The sequence below is a fragment of the Crocodylus siamensis genome, chromosome 1 (assembly GCF_052110815.1).
Source record: "Crocodylus siamensis isolate JL-2025a chromosome 1, ASM5211081v1, whole genome shotgun sequence".
In the NCBI taxonomy this organism is placed as follows: Eukaryota; Metazoa; Chordata; order Crocodylia; family Crocodylidae; genus Crocodylus; species Crocodylus siamensis.
In genome coordinates this window covers 299,902,776-299,918,178 of record NC_143395.1, presented here as the reverse complement: position 1 = coordinate 299,918,178, position 15,403 = coordinate 299,902,776, and the positions used below count along the sequence as shown (strand labels likewise).

At 40.1% G+C, this 15,403-nt stretch overlaps 1 long non-coding RNA gene across 1 annotated transcript; it reads left to right on the top strand.

The window, feature by feature from the left end:
- Positions 1-649: 649 nt before the first annotated feature.
- On the top strand, positions 650-6,327 carry LOC149874692 (uncharacterized). Its single transcript, XR_016439962.1, has 3 exons — positions 650-826; positions 5,189-5,301; positions 6,189-6,327. It is a non-coding gene; the product is annotated as an uncharacterized LOC149874692 (long non-coding RNA).
- Positions 6,328-15,403: the final 9,076 nt, after the last annotated feature.

Below are 15,403 nucleotides of genomic sequence, written 5' to 3'. Positions count from 1 at the left end.
TCATTTGCATTTGTTGTGTTACAGTCTTGCTTCAGGCCTGTCTCCACAGTGAATAAGGTGGCTGTGCAAGGCAGCTTGTGGTTGGCATAAAGGATATGTCAGAGTCAAGCTGCTTCACTAATCAGCTTTGCTGGGGCAGATACATGATAGTCTATGTGAAGAAATTTAGATAATAGTATACAGCATCCACTGGAACTGTATATAGTGTATATAGGGCTTTAGTTTCTAATCCTTCATGGAAAATTTGTAAATACTGCAGTGATGTTCTAGTGACCTCTAAAGGCAGCTGGTTTGAGCTTTGTAGCACTTTTGTTAAATCTCATGCTTTGTGCTATACATAATGTTAATGTCCTTAAAGGCTCTTGACAGGGAATTTTTCCAAAATAATGATTACTCATTTTACATTAAACCTTTTGCATTTCACTTCTGGGTTATCATCACCCTTCCTTTGCCTTTTCTGGTTCCAGGTAACCCCCCTCCCCTCCTTTCCCATCCTCAGTAAGCCCCCCCACCACCCGTTCCCTTATGGATTTGTTACACGGGCCGACTGTGCTAGAGGCCAAGTCAGGGCTGTGCGCCCAAACCAACAGCAGTCACAACTTGCATGACCCTCCCCTGGGGCTCAGCAGTGGTAGTTTGCATCGCATGCTGTGGTCTCGCTCTCCAGTCCTCCTCTAAACAACTTGGCATTATCATCAACTTTCCTGCATCCAGCAGGACAGGCCAGAGGCTTTATTAACAAAGAATAACAGTACCTCGCCACAGGCTAGCCAGCATGGTGCTGCTTCGAGTCGAATTTGACCGCATTGCTAAGCTGGCTAAAAATGTAAGTTTTTAAAGACATTACTTTTCTGTTTCACCTTCCTCCCCGCTTTCTTCTTCCCCCCCCCCCCCCCTTTCCCCCGGCCGCTTTTTTTTTAAAACAGCAGCCAAAAATGTTTGGGTTTCAAAATCAACTCGCCTCAATCAACTCCATACGGTACAGCCCCCTTGCACTGTCATTCCCCTTCAGCTCAGCTGGCAGGTAGAATATATCATTTTACTGAGCACCAAGTTGTATAGCCAGCCAGGTCAGAGCCAGAATCCTTCTACTGTTTAAACGAAAACTCCTGTCATGTATCTCTTCTGTTTGTTCATGTCCTTTATACAGCAGTCTGGCTAGTAAACATAAGACACCCTATGCGCTCATCTGCCTTAGTCACCATTAAACAATTAGGCAGGACATTTTGGTACACTTGGACAATGGGAAAAAAATATTAAACCTTTGACAGTAAGAAAAAGCAACAGAGTATTTTGCATGCAGGTGATTTGCAGGAATAATAGAACAGAGATGGCTTTTTCTTAGTTCCCTGTTGAGGATGAGGGGAGTGTTAAAAAAATCGCATGATGAAAGACCTATGAAGTTGAATAGTTGGGAGATAATAACTCTAACGGTAAAGGTCCCAGCATACGTATACCACCCTGCCTCTGGCAGTAATCCTGGCTTTGGGGATCTGAAATTTCCTAAAGATGTATTAGTGTCTTATACACATGTGCTCTTGTGCACTCATAATCCTTTTCACTAGCTTCTTAGCTGCATGCTTTGTATTTAAATTTTCCTTCTGACCAAGTAAATCCCTTTGGATGAAGTGACAGGAGCTTTTCAGCACCCATAGCTGGGTGACAGCTGGTGTAGAGACTCTGAAAGACTGCAAAGTGTTCCTTACTAGCTTTCTTCAGGACCAGTGTCAGCCACCAGCTGAGCGATTTGTTAGTTCCCCTTTGGGCATCAGTCAGCTGAAGAGGCTCACATTAAATGCTGAAGTAATACAATGGATATTAATATAAAAAAACAATATCCGTGCTCCTGGCTTAACTATGCTCTTAATTAGGTTTTTATTCATTATATGTGAACATGGTGCATTTTCATTAATTCTGGTAACCCGCTATTAATACTGTATGAAGTATATTCTGGCATCAGAAACAGTGTTAAAACTTTGCCTTGAAAGAAGTAATTGGCAGTAGCCTCTCTAAAAGCAGCACATTGGTTCAAGTAGCTTACTTACAGATTACAGAACAAGATGTTTGTATTTATTTTCCCTTAAGTAAAGTTTCCCTGCACATGTCCAGTGTGAAGTATATTTTGTTATTTAATTCCAGATTCAAAGGTTGGCTTCTCAGGGGTTCTGGCAAGTTTTTCTATTGGAATTAGTATTGAGAAGCCATGCATCTGTGCAAGTAAGTCTTACAATGTAGCCAGGTTGTTAAAGGTAAAGCAATCCAAAAGTTGAAACTATGTTAGAGTCAAAGTATTAATAGACATAAACTTTTCAGTATAGTTAAGATACTTTCTACAAGGGTGTTTTTCATCTTTTTTGTTTTTTGGGGGTGGTTCATGCCCAAACATGGAGAAAATATTTTGCTGTCTCCTGAGCACAGAAAATAAGGACCCATCTAAAATAAGTCAATTTTAAAACATAGTATATTGTATTGTTAAGCACATGTCATTATTAATTTCTAAAGCTATTATAGTATTGTGCTAAGAAAAATTCCAACTGAATTCAAGTTAAAGTTTAAGTAAGGACTGCATCATAAGGCTTAAATTTTACGACAATAGCTATAGAATGAATTTGCAGTTCTCATTAAATATTTGATTGGAGATTAATGCACACATATTTATGAAACTATCTCAAATTTATATAGTTCTCTAGTTTTTGATAAAAAAATATAACTGTTCAAACTTATGTTTTGCTAATTAAAACTCTTGCCTCCCAATAAGGGACAGTTAGGAAAATGAAATGTCTTCTGTGTGTCTCTTTCTTCAGATTTTGCTGGAGGTTTAGGTAGAGTTGCTTTCTCTTGCTCTGCAGAGATGGACTTGGGATTCAATAAGGAATAAATCGGAACTCCAAAAAGACCTGCTCACCATTAAAAATATTATTATTTCTAAAGTCAAAGAGCTGAAATGAAAATGAGATCTCTAAAGCAGTTTCTGGATTTAATCTTATTTCTATAGCTTTAAATGGGAACAGGTTTGGGCCTTCTTTGCAAACTGCAAGTTTGAAAATGTTTTCTTATGAATAATGAATTTTAAAAGTAAATATTTTCAAGAGTGTGCATTTCCATCAACTTTTATTTGAATTTTAAACAAACCTGGGGGTATATTATACATTGGTAAACAAATCAAATCAATATTTTGCTTTTTTAATGACAAGATTTAAACTTCTGCTAATTGAAAAATGTTGTAGGCTTTATGGGAAAAATAGAACTTTATATTAGGTTTGCAAGGTGTTTTTTCTTTATGAGTATGTTGAAATCATGAAGTTGAGGATGATAACTAAATAATATAAAACAAAACATAGCTATGTTTTAGTCCTTTTTACAATAGAAACTTAAACAAACTAATTATCAAAAATATAGTTTCTTTTATTTAAAAAATATATTCATACATATACATAGACAGATGTGCGCACAAAAAAGCATGGCATAATTTCAGTGGGAAGATAGCATTACTTTTCAAAGCCAGAGTCAGACTTTTATTTACAGTTTTCAAACTCATGCCCCCTCTGAATCTATCTTTGGTATTCATTCTTACATCTGGATTTTGACCCTTCTTTTCCATACATTTCCCCCCCTAAATATACTGCTGCTGGGCCAGAAAATAAACACTTGCTAAAATCTCAAATTAAGCTGATCCTTGGATGAATTGCTGATGGGTCCAATCCTGTTCTCACTGAATTCAGTGAATTGTTCCCCCATTGAATTCTATGGAAACACGGCAGGACACTACATTTCTAACTCTTGTGTACCAGTTGTAGAAATGAAAAGGCAGAACTGAAAGGTTTTTGTAAGTGGTGTAATTCTAGAAATCTGCTAATAATAATAATGGAATTTGGGAGATTTGGGGTTGGAACTCAGGCATTTCACTCAGGTCTTGAACTTAGGCACTTCTACAGTATTTTTCCCTTATGAATTATTAATATAAGGTTTGTAATGGGCTCACCAGTGACTCCTGCATCCCTATTAGTAAATCATGATCATACTATTATGCTGTAGAAATCATAAGATGTATACCGAATAATACAACAACAGTAATACCTTATCTCTATGTCTGTGTGTCATGTGTGTGTAAATAGCCAATACCAAAATATAGGGTAGTTTGTATACAACCTCACTATATATTTTCAGTCCATATTGTCCAGTTGGGCTTTCCCCAAGTTTCAACATTTTGCATTTGCAGTATGTAATATCCTTTTTATTCCTATCCATTAGCAGCATCTCTCTGATTATTTCATAACAATTTCATAAGTTGTTCTTTTTGTAGTTAACAAACAATGTTTGGTTCTTCCTCTTTTTTTTTTTTAAACACATATTCAGCAAGGGAAAAAAATGTAGGGCATACCTGTATGTTTGGTGTCTGTTTACATTTTCTGTAATGTAGTCATTAAGCACACAACGTAGACTTAAAGGATGTCAAAACTGACAACCACACTATGATTGATGATGCTGTGCTAGACTAATTCTTACCAGGTGTGGTGTGATGTGAATTCAAATGTAGCTCAGAGTTCCTATTTGTATTAGTAAAGTTATGCTTTGTTAAAGTTCTGTGACTTCTTAACCTATTAAATCCATCTTCTAATCCAAGTTTTTCTTCCCCTTATTACATTATACAATGTTTTTCTTCCCCTCCCCCAACAAAGTAATACTTACATCTTGGTCTCTATTCATGGTTTCTTAAGACATCAATTTGTATAAATGTGCAAGGTAGAAAATATTGAGTCTGATGAGGTTATGTTAATTAAGGCTAAGCCCTACATAAAGGCATCCTAAGTGACTAGAGCTTGGGTGAACTATATTCTGGAGGATGAAATTCACTTCATCAGCATAAAGCATAGGCAGCAGTGGTTTTATATGGTTGAAGTACAAAATCCATCACCTCCAGCCTGGGGTAGGACGGGAGCAGACCTTTCCCATCACTACCCACATCATCATCCCAACTAGTGATGTATCATGGAGTCGCTGGATCCTGGTAATGTCAATGGGGCCTGTTGTGTGTTCTGCCTTTTACCAACCATTCAAGTGTCTAAATAATAAGTCTAATTATGCATATATTTTAAGAACTTGGCCTCAGTGAATAATTTTTCATACTGTGAGCTGTTTCTGAATTCTTGATCTTGACTCTGACAGTTTATATCTGTATTTTTCATAGGTGACCCAAGAGCCCTACTCCCTGATTGGACAGCTAAAACTTTGGTTTTTTACAAGGAAAATAAAAAAATAATATTCTTCCTGCATGAATTTATGGATTTCTCAATACTTACGGTAAAACTCATTAAACCTCAGATTCATCATTCATCTAAATTGTCTCAAAGAACTAGTAATTTGACCCTCTGAATCACAAGAAACCAAACCACATTTTGTATTTTCATTCACAAAAAGGTTTTTTTTTCTCCTTACCTGACCAGCTCTAATTTTAAGCTAGTTCTTTCTAATGCAAATTCCTAATAATCTTGAAAGGGATATTGCCTTAGTAAAGACTTCAGGATGTATCAGAGGCAAACCTTCTTGTATGGGAAATAAGGAGACCAGATGCAGGAGAATCAGTGCAGCTCCGCTGTAAGTGAGGTAAGAGATAAAGGGAAGGAAGTAAACAGATTCCTGATTTGCATGGTTACCATGTGCAGTGGTATAAAAAAGCAGAAGGGGATGGGTATTCAGTAACATGGAGATGAGAGCAGGAGAACCACCATGACATGGGTTATGTTGGCACCCCTCAAGCAACTCTGCGTATCTAGACTCAACCAGCTTCCACAGAGCTGGTCTGCAACCATTGGGCAGTCTGAGGATAAGCAGAACATGCAGTCCCTTTACTTAGCCCATTCAACAGGAGGATGAAGTTCAGCCATTGTGAACAATTATGCAGTTGCCTATTTGAATATTGCAAAAATCAGGGAGGGAACTATAATTAAGGCTGCAAAAATGTGGCCATAGAACAAGGACTGAGCCAGGATATAACCAGGATAAACATTTCTGCCTCTTTATATTTAGTTGGCTTAGGACATTGGTATTTTAGAAGGAGCTGACCCAACTGTTTTACAACAGCCTCTACTGAGTAACACTGGGCACTGCCGTATAAAGATTGCTGGAAACAGACTTCGGATTTCTGTATTGACACAAATATATCCACTTCTTCGAATCTTTCCCCACAGTAATTGGTTCTGCACTTCAGACAGCTGAAAACACAGGAGTTTGGACAAGGGATTTTCCTAGCAAATGGCAAAATTTTATCTGAACTGATCCAGGCATCTCTAAAGGAGGATACCATCTGTGCCTTCATGTGAGCCTAACCTTTTGCACCATAAAAATAAAGTTGATGGACTAAACCCTTCATTTGCAGCTCTAAGTACATATTCTTGTGTCTACAAACAGGGGAAATTACTCTTCTGGAAACTTTCCTTTGAGTGAATGCAGAGAGCTTTGTTTCTTACTGAGCTATATAAAGCACCAACTGTTGTCCCACATTCATACCTCACTTTCTTCTACACAAAAGAAAAATCTACCCCCCAAAATTGCCATATATATCTTCAAGCAGCTGCATACAAGACCCATTTTTAGTACAGGTACTCACATTTGGATTGTTAAATGGGATTTTCAGCAAGCTATACCAATTTATGTGTAGGATTCCTCCTTTTCTTAGAGTCCAAGGAAATACTGCAAATATTGACCAAACTGTTGGTCTCTATCTTAGGTAGGTAAATTTGCCATGTTTTTCAGTATCCATACTTTAGAAGCCTACAGTAAATAGCCTATCTTCATAGTTGGCCTTAGGAAAAATGGTACCTTGGGTGAACTTCTGTTTTGGTGACTCTGCCCCCTGTGCCCCCAACTAGGCGACAGTACCACTGAAGGCAGACACAGGTGGACAGTCCAGCCGGGAGACAGAGCAGCGTCGTGCTCCAGAGGCAGTATCGCTGCTGCTGCCTTCATGTGCTCAGCCCAGCTCCTTCTCAGCAGGAGCTAGAGATGGTGGATGACTTGGGCTGGGCACTGCTGGGCACTGCTTGTCCTGCTTGGAGCAGGTATTGGCCAGGGCAGGGGGGTGGGGGCGGGGAGTAGGAAGAGAGTGTTGCTGTGAGTGCAGGCTGATCACACGTGTGTGTGTGTGTATGCACATGTGGATGTGTGGTACCTTCCTGACTATGGCACCCAGTCAGACCCCCATACAAACTGTACTACTCTATGACTCTTGCTTAAGGGCTGGACTGGCAGGTCTAGGATAGGCCAAGACAGGAGTGATGACAACCCTCCTTACAATTGGTAGACTCATCTGTGGTTGGGGCTTAAGCAAAATCCAGGGATCTTAATTCTCACCCTTGTTACCTGATTGGCCTTATCATGGATCTCAGGGGAAAAGCTTATATTTTATTTCTTTGATTTATACATCTGTTGCTTTGTTCTGCTCACTTTTCCCCTGGGCCTGTTTTCTTTGTCTTTTGGTGCTGGATTTCCCATGTCACTCAGGGTTTTGGCCAGTTCCCCTTTAAAGGTCTTAGAAGAGCTTTTCCTGCATGAAAAACTGGTGCTAGCAGTTCAGGTATTGTTTCTTCCTCAGACCATGTGGGAGCTTTGACTAGGGAGGTAGGTTATCATTTGCAATCCTTCTCATCTGAGGATGATTGTCTTCTGTGATTTTTTTTATCTGTGGATCCAAAGACAGGTGACAAGGCTGATCCAAGATCAAGATCAAGATCAAGATCAAGGCTGATCCAAGATGTGTGGCACTCCCACTTTTTTATTTCCTGTTGTTATTACAAGGTTTCAAAGTATTGAGGTCCTCACAGCAGACTTTTCCTCCATTAACTCCTCCTACCAGGGAGGTAGGTATTGTAATATGGTTAATTACTTGATGCATTGGGTAAGTCAGCATTAACCTTATCTTAATGATTGCCCTGTTTTATGGCCTTTTGTTTGCCAACTACACTGGACTTATTCTGCCAGGAAGTTTGCACAGGGAAGAGCTATTTGGCTGTTCCTCCCCATGTCTTGTTATGTTATAGTAAACCAAAAATTGCAGCCTCTACTTTAACTACAATTATTTGTGTGGTATCTTATTCACTTTTGTGGCTGAGCCAATGAGATCCTTGGATAGCCACCAAATGGTTTAGTGTCTTGCAAAAGCAGAATTAAGGCAGACATGGAAAATAAGGGATATCTGGCTTCTAGCCCTGACTCTGTCACTAACTTCCTGTGTGACTCCGAGCAAATTATTTAAAATAACTTGAGTTTCATAGATGCTGTATATGTCTGAAAAAAATGGGCTTTACCTCTCTTTATTTCATGTTGCCCAGCTGCAAAATTTGGATGATTGTAGTTAACTACACAATGGCAGTGCAAGGTTTACCTAACTAGTTATCAATTTTTTTTTTTTTTTTTGGTGGAGATTGATAATGACTTCACAAAATTGATTATTACTTGGAGTAAAGCAGAGGAATCTTGATTAAGCGAAGTCATCCCAACATGAGAAACTTATCATGTTAGGCATGGCTGCCCTTAACCACCCAACTGCTCGACATGGGCAACTCCCTAAACCAGAAGGAGTGTAACCACATCCACTCAGTGCTATGGGCAGACTAGTTATTGGACATGCAGGCTGATTGGCACCATCATTAGTGCTGGTTAGCTCACCTGAACTTCACATGAAAACAATCTCATTACTACCAGCTTCGTTGATTGACTGTGCAAAGCAACAAAGCAAGTAGGAAGGCATTCCTGATACAGTCATTTGGCCACATAGGATATGTCCTGATTTATAGCTTATAATATTTGCCCATCCTGAATTTGTGGTAACTATTATTTCTTCATTTTGTTTATCAGATAAACATGCCGCATCTTTTGTTTATTCTGCAGCTGTATAGGAAGGAAAAGGAAAAGAAAGAAAAGAAGAGATGCACAAGCAGACTCTGATTTCCACTAGTCAGAGGAACCTGTGACCAAGTGACAGGAGTGAAATGAAGGGTTGAATGTACATTGGCAGGGAGAGCATGAATGGAATACAGCAGACAGCACTGAAGAAGAATTAATTCTTGACCTCCATGCGCTGTCCAGTAAAGAACAATGTGACGGCTTTTGAGGCCATTAGGGACCAAATGCTAATGGTGGTCAAAGCAAATTATAAGTTTTATTAAAAGACTCTCATGTACCATTTTGCCATAGTAGGATTACAGAGTCAGTGCTGTGCAGGAATATTTAGTAGGTAATTCTCATTAAGGGCCCAAACTTCATTGACTTCTGGTGGAGTTTTGCCTGTTTAAGAATTGAAGGATCAGGCCTTAGGGTTGGGCCAGTTGAGCTCTAACCTATACTTCTTTATGCAAGTGAGTAACACCTACTAGCTTAAAATATCAGCAAGTACTCATGCAGAGAAGTCTCACAAGCACTTAATCCTAAGGTGAAACATTTCATTGCCAATGCACAGCGATTTGCATTCTTTTAAAAACCACTGCTATTACATTATCTGTTTTCCTTGATTGAAAAAGATTGAGACGTGCACACTCACACAGTGGCACACCCAGGGTTTCAAGACAGGAGTCCTGGAAGCCCATTCAAACATGCAATACAGGAGCCTGGAGGAGAGCTGGCAACTTCTAGCTCTTGATGGATTTATGCTTCTCTAATAATAGTTGCAATTTACTGATAATTATCAGTAAGGGAAGTTGTTGTGGTTTTTCTTTGTTGAGTTGATAAGATGGTCAAGTATTTTTTCCCTAGATACTTGTAAAAGATGATGAACAACATGATCTTGAGCTGATAAATTGTAATTTTACTTACATAAGGCCAAATTAAGGCATGTAGCTACTGACCTGACAAGTGAGAGAGAGAGAGAGAGAGAGAGAGAGAGAGAGAGAGAGAGAGAGTGATTCATGGGGAATTTTAGAAAGGACTGCGTGTCAGGGAAGCACAATGCTTTCCAAAACCTTATGAAGGGCTCACTGCCCCTTAGTCTCACCCATAGACCTGCCTCAACCTCCATGCCAATGTAGGGATGTCCTAAGGAGTGAGCTTTCTGCTACACCACATGTAGGTTGTACATCTGTGAGAGAATTTTTCCTGGGCCATGAAAGGCCTAATTTTCCCATCTATTTTGTGTCCTAGCATCTCCAGGCAAAAGAGGGAACAGTGGTTAGAGCATGAACTGGGAACTTGGTTCTGTTCCCTGTCTAGTCTAAGCAAGCCATTCTCTTTGTGACTCATCTCCCCATCTCCAGAATAGGAATAATAATGCTTCTCTGTCTAACAGGGTAGAGGTCTGAGGACAAGCATGTTATAGACTGAGGCATGCAGGTACTATATAACCTAAAATAGATTGGTCCTTCAGTACGAAAATGTATAAGCACAAAGAAAAGGGTATATCTGTCTACATATGCTACATCTACTAGCATAAGGTACCAGAATCTAACAGAGTAACAGAGTATATATATGTAGGTAGCTTGTTTCTTTGTACAGTAGACCCCTGTTCATATAGCCCTTAGAACATTCATATTCAGACTTCTTGCAACTTGCTTAGTTCACAATGAGTTGCTGAGTCAAGGACACACTGCACAAGTATTTTTCTATGTGGCCGCTACTTCTAAGGGTCCCACTTTTTCATTCACTTTGAGCACCTCAGCTGTCCTTCCCAGCTGTTTGCAGCCTTGTAGACTCCTTATTGGTTCACAAACTATAAACCTCACAAAGGAAAAGGAATTTATCTAGGATTATCTAGGATCTCCTGTATTCATCTGTACTTAACAGTACAGATTATCTAGGTTCTCCTGTATTTCATCAGTAATGATTACTTGAAACCTACCCAACTGTGTCTGTATGATTTTTTTGAATTTTTAAGGTCATGGAAAGGGGAAAAGATGTAACAGAGATAGAGGCAATGCGTAGGCATTCAAATCTACCAGCAGATATTTCCTATCCTTTTCTCTCAGTAGAAAAACTTAGTTGGAGAGGAGCATACTAGCATTTGGGGCAGGTGCTCCTGGCACCACTGAGCTTGTGTTGTTGATGCCATACTCAGGGGGCCATTGTGTTTAGATGCTAACATGCTGCAAAGCTGAACATTCAAGACAGTGCTGATTGGCTGACCATCAGACGGGACCATGTCTCTGTTGGGAAATCTTGTCCAGAAACCCCCTCCTTGCTTTGAAAAAAAAACAGCTAGAGCATGTATATTCCATTTTCAGTAGCAAGCCAGTCAATATTCCTTCCAGCAGTGTGCACTGGATCTTTATCTTTCTCATACCAGCTACATTAGCCAGTGCATGGCTGCACAGCAAGAATAGATTTGGTCTGTTGGGTTGCTGCTCCTGCTGAAGATGATATCAAGGGTAAATAGGTGCCTGGGGAACCTCCATCTCTCTGCAGCACCTCAGCAGCTCCTGCTCCTGTGTAGGGTGAACAGCTGCCTTGGGAACTTGTGTTCCACTTCACCCCTTGACCACAGAATGGGGTATGTGAAACAAATGGGCTTTCCTGGCCACAAAGTTGTCAGAGGGTATGGTTGGCTCTGTGCTTCACAGAGCCCATCCTGAGTCACTAACTGTCTTCCTGGAGCTGTGTGTGGGAGGGTGAGAAGCAATGTATGTTGGGATGCTGGAGGACAGCACTGTGGCTTGTCACAAGGGAAACTATACAAATGCCTGTCCTACCAAGAGAAGTTCTCTCAAAATAGAGATCTTCTGTATGGGAGAGGGTCCATTTTTCTCCCAGAACTGCCATTTCTTCTTGCAGAAGAAACCACATCTGTAGACCTGTATGCCTGCAGTTTCTATTGGGAGAATAAAGTTCCAATAGAAATTCAGTACCCGCACATAGCCTAAGAGCATACTGTTTTGATTTAGCTTGGGGTTTTTTGAACACTTTAAATCATATCATTCATAATCTGAAAGAAATGTCCACCCATGGATTTGCAACAAAATAACAGAAGCTGTTATATGAAAACAATAAGTTAATGTAATGTCAAGTTGTATGAGCCAAACTCTGCATAAGAGAAAACTTATCTCTTTCCAGATGTTTGCCTTTTCAAACAACAACAGGGCATTAGCCTCCACTTTATCCTGTAGCATATTTGTTCCTAGAATTCCCTATCTCCCTTCACCTCCATTCAAACTCTCTCATCAGAGGTTAATGCCCAAACTTATTATTATTTGATATAGTAGCTTCACCTGCCACAATGAGGCAACAAAATTTAGCTAGAAGGTCAACAACTGAAAAAGACCACATGCCAATAGAAAAGCCAGCCTCCATTCTGACTCAAGGTTGTCCTAAATTAAGCTGGCTGCTAATTCCCCAAAGAGCTAATACACTAGCAAGGGACACTGAAGCGTGGCATTGACCCAACGCCAGATCCTACCAGTAATACCCACATAAGTGACCTCAGAGGAAACTGCTGTAGAAGTTGTCTATCCTAACTTTGTGCTACACAGATAATTTGTGTTTGATATAGAAACCACATGTTATATGTCTTTTAACCATTACCTGATAAACTGTTTTGTGGACCATGTGCATATAATAACATTAGCAATGTCAACGCTTGATGTTTGACATTAACAACAATGGCACTGCTGAGTTTTGCTATTAGCAAGTAGGAAGATCCCTCCTTCCCCAGATTCTTGTTCTCCTTTTTCAGTCTGAACTTTGCTATGTTAGTATTTGGCAGTGAGACTGGGAGATATATCACTCCAAGAAGCGAAGCCAAATATTTGATTTAGATGATTACAATGAAGATATCCCACCACAACAGTGGTACCTAGATTACCATCCTTTCACTTCTTTCTCATGATTTATGTGCATTTCTCTGTAAATGCAAAATGGACAGAGAAATCATCATGTCTCTGCCTTAAAAAAGGTTTAAAAATTGAGCTTAAAAATTACCTCTGAATTTAAAGACAGGGGTTTATAGAAGGTTTTATCAATATACTGTTTTCACATTTATTATTAATGTTTGTGTTTCTGTTTATTTGTCATATTATAATGGATAGAAATGCATACCGTGCAGCAGGACTCCATCATGATAGTTACTGTATAAGGAAGATGTCTGGGAAGAGATTTTTTTAGGACTGGCAGTCACCAACATTTTCTGGCAGCAGGGTGGAATGACCCAGCTAGAATTCAAGGTGGGCTGGCACCACCACTTCTCCCCACCACCTGGCTGTAGCATGAATGAAACTCCTCACCACCCAACCAGGGTGCCCCAAACTTCCAAGTGCTCCTGGAGCCCCCCCCCCCACCAAAATGCTACCAAAGCCTCATAGCATCATGGGTCAGATCCTATGGTTCCACAGGCCATAGGTTGCCAACCCCTAAAACGATTTCAAAAGCTGTACTAAATTTACCATAAGAGCAAAGATTACATATCTTTTTAGCTGGTTTTGAAGCAGGCTAGGATGCTTGAAAATACAAGCTAACTTTGGTATTCCCAGAAGGCTAAATGATTAGTAATAAAGAAATATTTTTAAAATACATATATCCCTATAATACATAAGCAATCATAGGTAAAAAAGAAAGGAGAAAAAAATGGAATTTTAAGGAATGTCAAGCTAAGAAGTTACGGATCTGAATATAAAGATTAAAAATTTAGATACAGATAGATTCCAGTTCTCAGAGGATATGAGTTGGTCATTTAATTCACATTTTTTCTGTTTGGCTTCTGGGTTAGTTCTGACTTGATCTTTAAAATTTCCTTAGTCCTACAAGAAAAGAATGAGAAATATATATTTATTTTGCCTAGTAAAGGAAGATGATACATAGATGAGCTATGTGAAAAAAATAATTATGTAACTGGGGTATAACATCAGTTTATTAAAAATCAAAGTGAATTTGTTTTGATACACCTGGACATAAAGCTATATAGGTTCCTGCTGAAACCTTCTGAAACTGGAGACTCATAAATGATAAGATATACTATTTTTGAGTATATTAAAAAAATAATTTTCTTTCTCCTAGTCCATCTTTAACTAGAATTTGGGTTATGTCATATATAAGGCAGCTGCCCACCTGACAGAGTAAGCTCCACATTTAGAAAAGTCTAAGACTGTGTTTCCTTGTGAGATTTACTCCAAGATTTACTCCATGAACAGGCATTACATTTCTAGTGAGAAATATGCTCTTACTGTCTTGCAAAAAAGGGGAACACACAGCCACTGAAATGGTTTTCCATGGAAAAAAAGTAGTTCTATGTTTTAGCTCTTCACAAAAACAGCAACTCAGTATTTCCAGTGCCACTTGTAATGCTTGTCCAGTTATATGGAGTGCCATAGGGTATGCCTTGGTCCTCCAGTATCTCAGGAAGCTGTGCTCTTAATCCCATTTATGGGCACATCCCCATGAGCGGGCATGCACATTTCCCTGGGGACAAAGAGCAGTGGCACAATGTGTGCCGCTGCTAATTGTCCCCAGGGAAGCCCTGTGCACACATGCTCTGGTCCATGGCATGTTGCCCTGGGTGGGGTATCTAGGGGGAGGCTGGAGCCAGCACCTGGTCTGGCCACAGCCGCCTTACCTGGGGTTCCTGGGGCCTCCAGGGTATGCAGCTGTGGTGATCCTTCAGCCAGGAGCCTGGCTGGCAGCAGAAGCATGGCTCTGGCCAGCCAGGCTCTGGTTTGGGGCGTCATGTGTGCTTGCCACACATGTGCCATGCAGCTTTTCTTAGACGTGGGTTTTTTTGACACCGGGATATACCATGCATGTGTGCTTGTCTGGACACACCCTATGAGTCCAAGGACTCTAGGACTCATGCCAAACTCTCCTGCCCTGAGAATATGGAGTTGGTCTTACAGATTCTGTGTGGACAAGGTAAAGTCCTTCCTATTTAAGCAATAGGACAGGAATCTACCACCTAGACCCTTGTGCTGTGCCAAAAATCTCAGTTTCTGCTGAATCAGCATCTCTAGCATTATTTACAAGCCAGGCTTCAGGTACAGCAGTGAACAGATAATGGTTTCTGTCAGGTTTTGAACCAGGGACCTTTTTCTAAGGCAAATATGTTAGTTACTACACCGTGAGAACTGACAAGACAATAGAGAAACAAAAGGCACTAAACAGAAACTCATGGGTGGTTGAACCTGTATCTGGTTCCTTCCTTTTATAGGTGGTAAATGTGATGGCTGAAGTGAAGGGGAAACACCTCAGTACCACCCTTGAAGCAGTGGTAACTTTGGAGCTTTGTGGGATACTGATGTACTGTGGAGGTCTGTGTGTGCTTGGTGCAGAGGCTGACTGCTATAATTAATAAAGTCTTTGGCTTGGACAAAGCGGAGTCCCTGCCCCATCTCCCCAGTGAGGCAGAACAAGTTTTGGAGACCTCCTCCCACTGCCAACTGATGAAATATCTCCCCTGTATTTGAGTTTTCAGCCTCACCGACCATAGGAATTCATAACA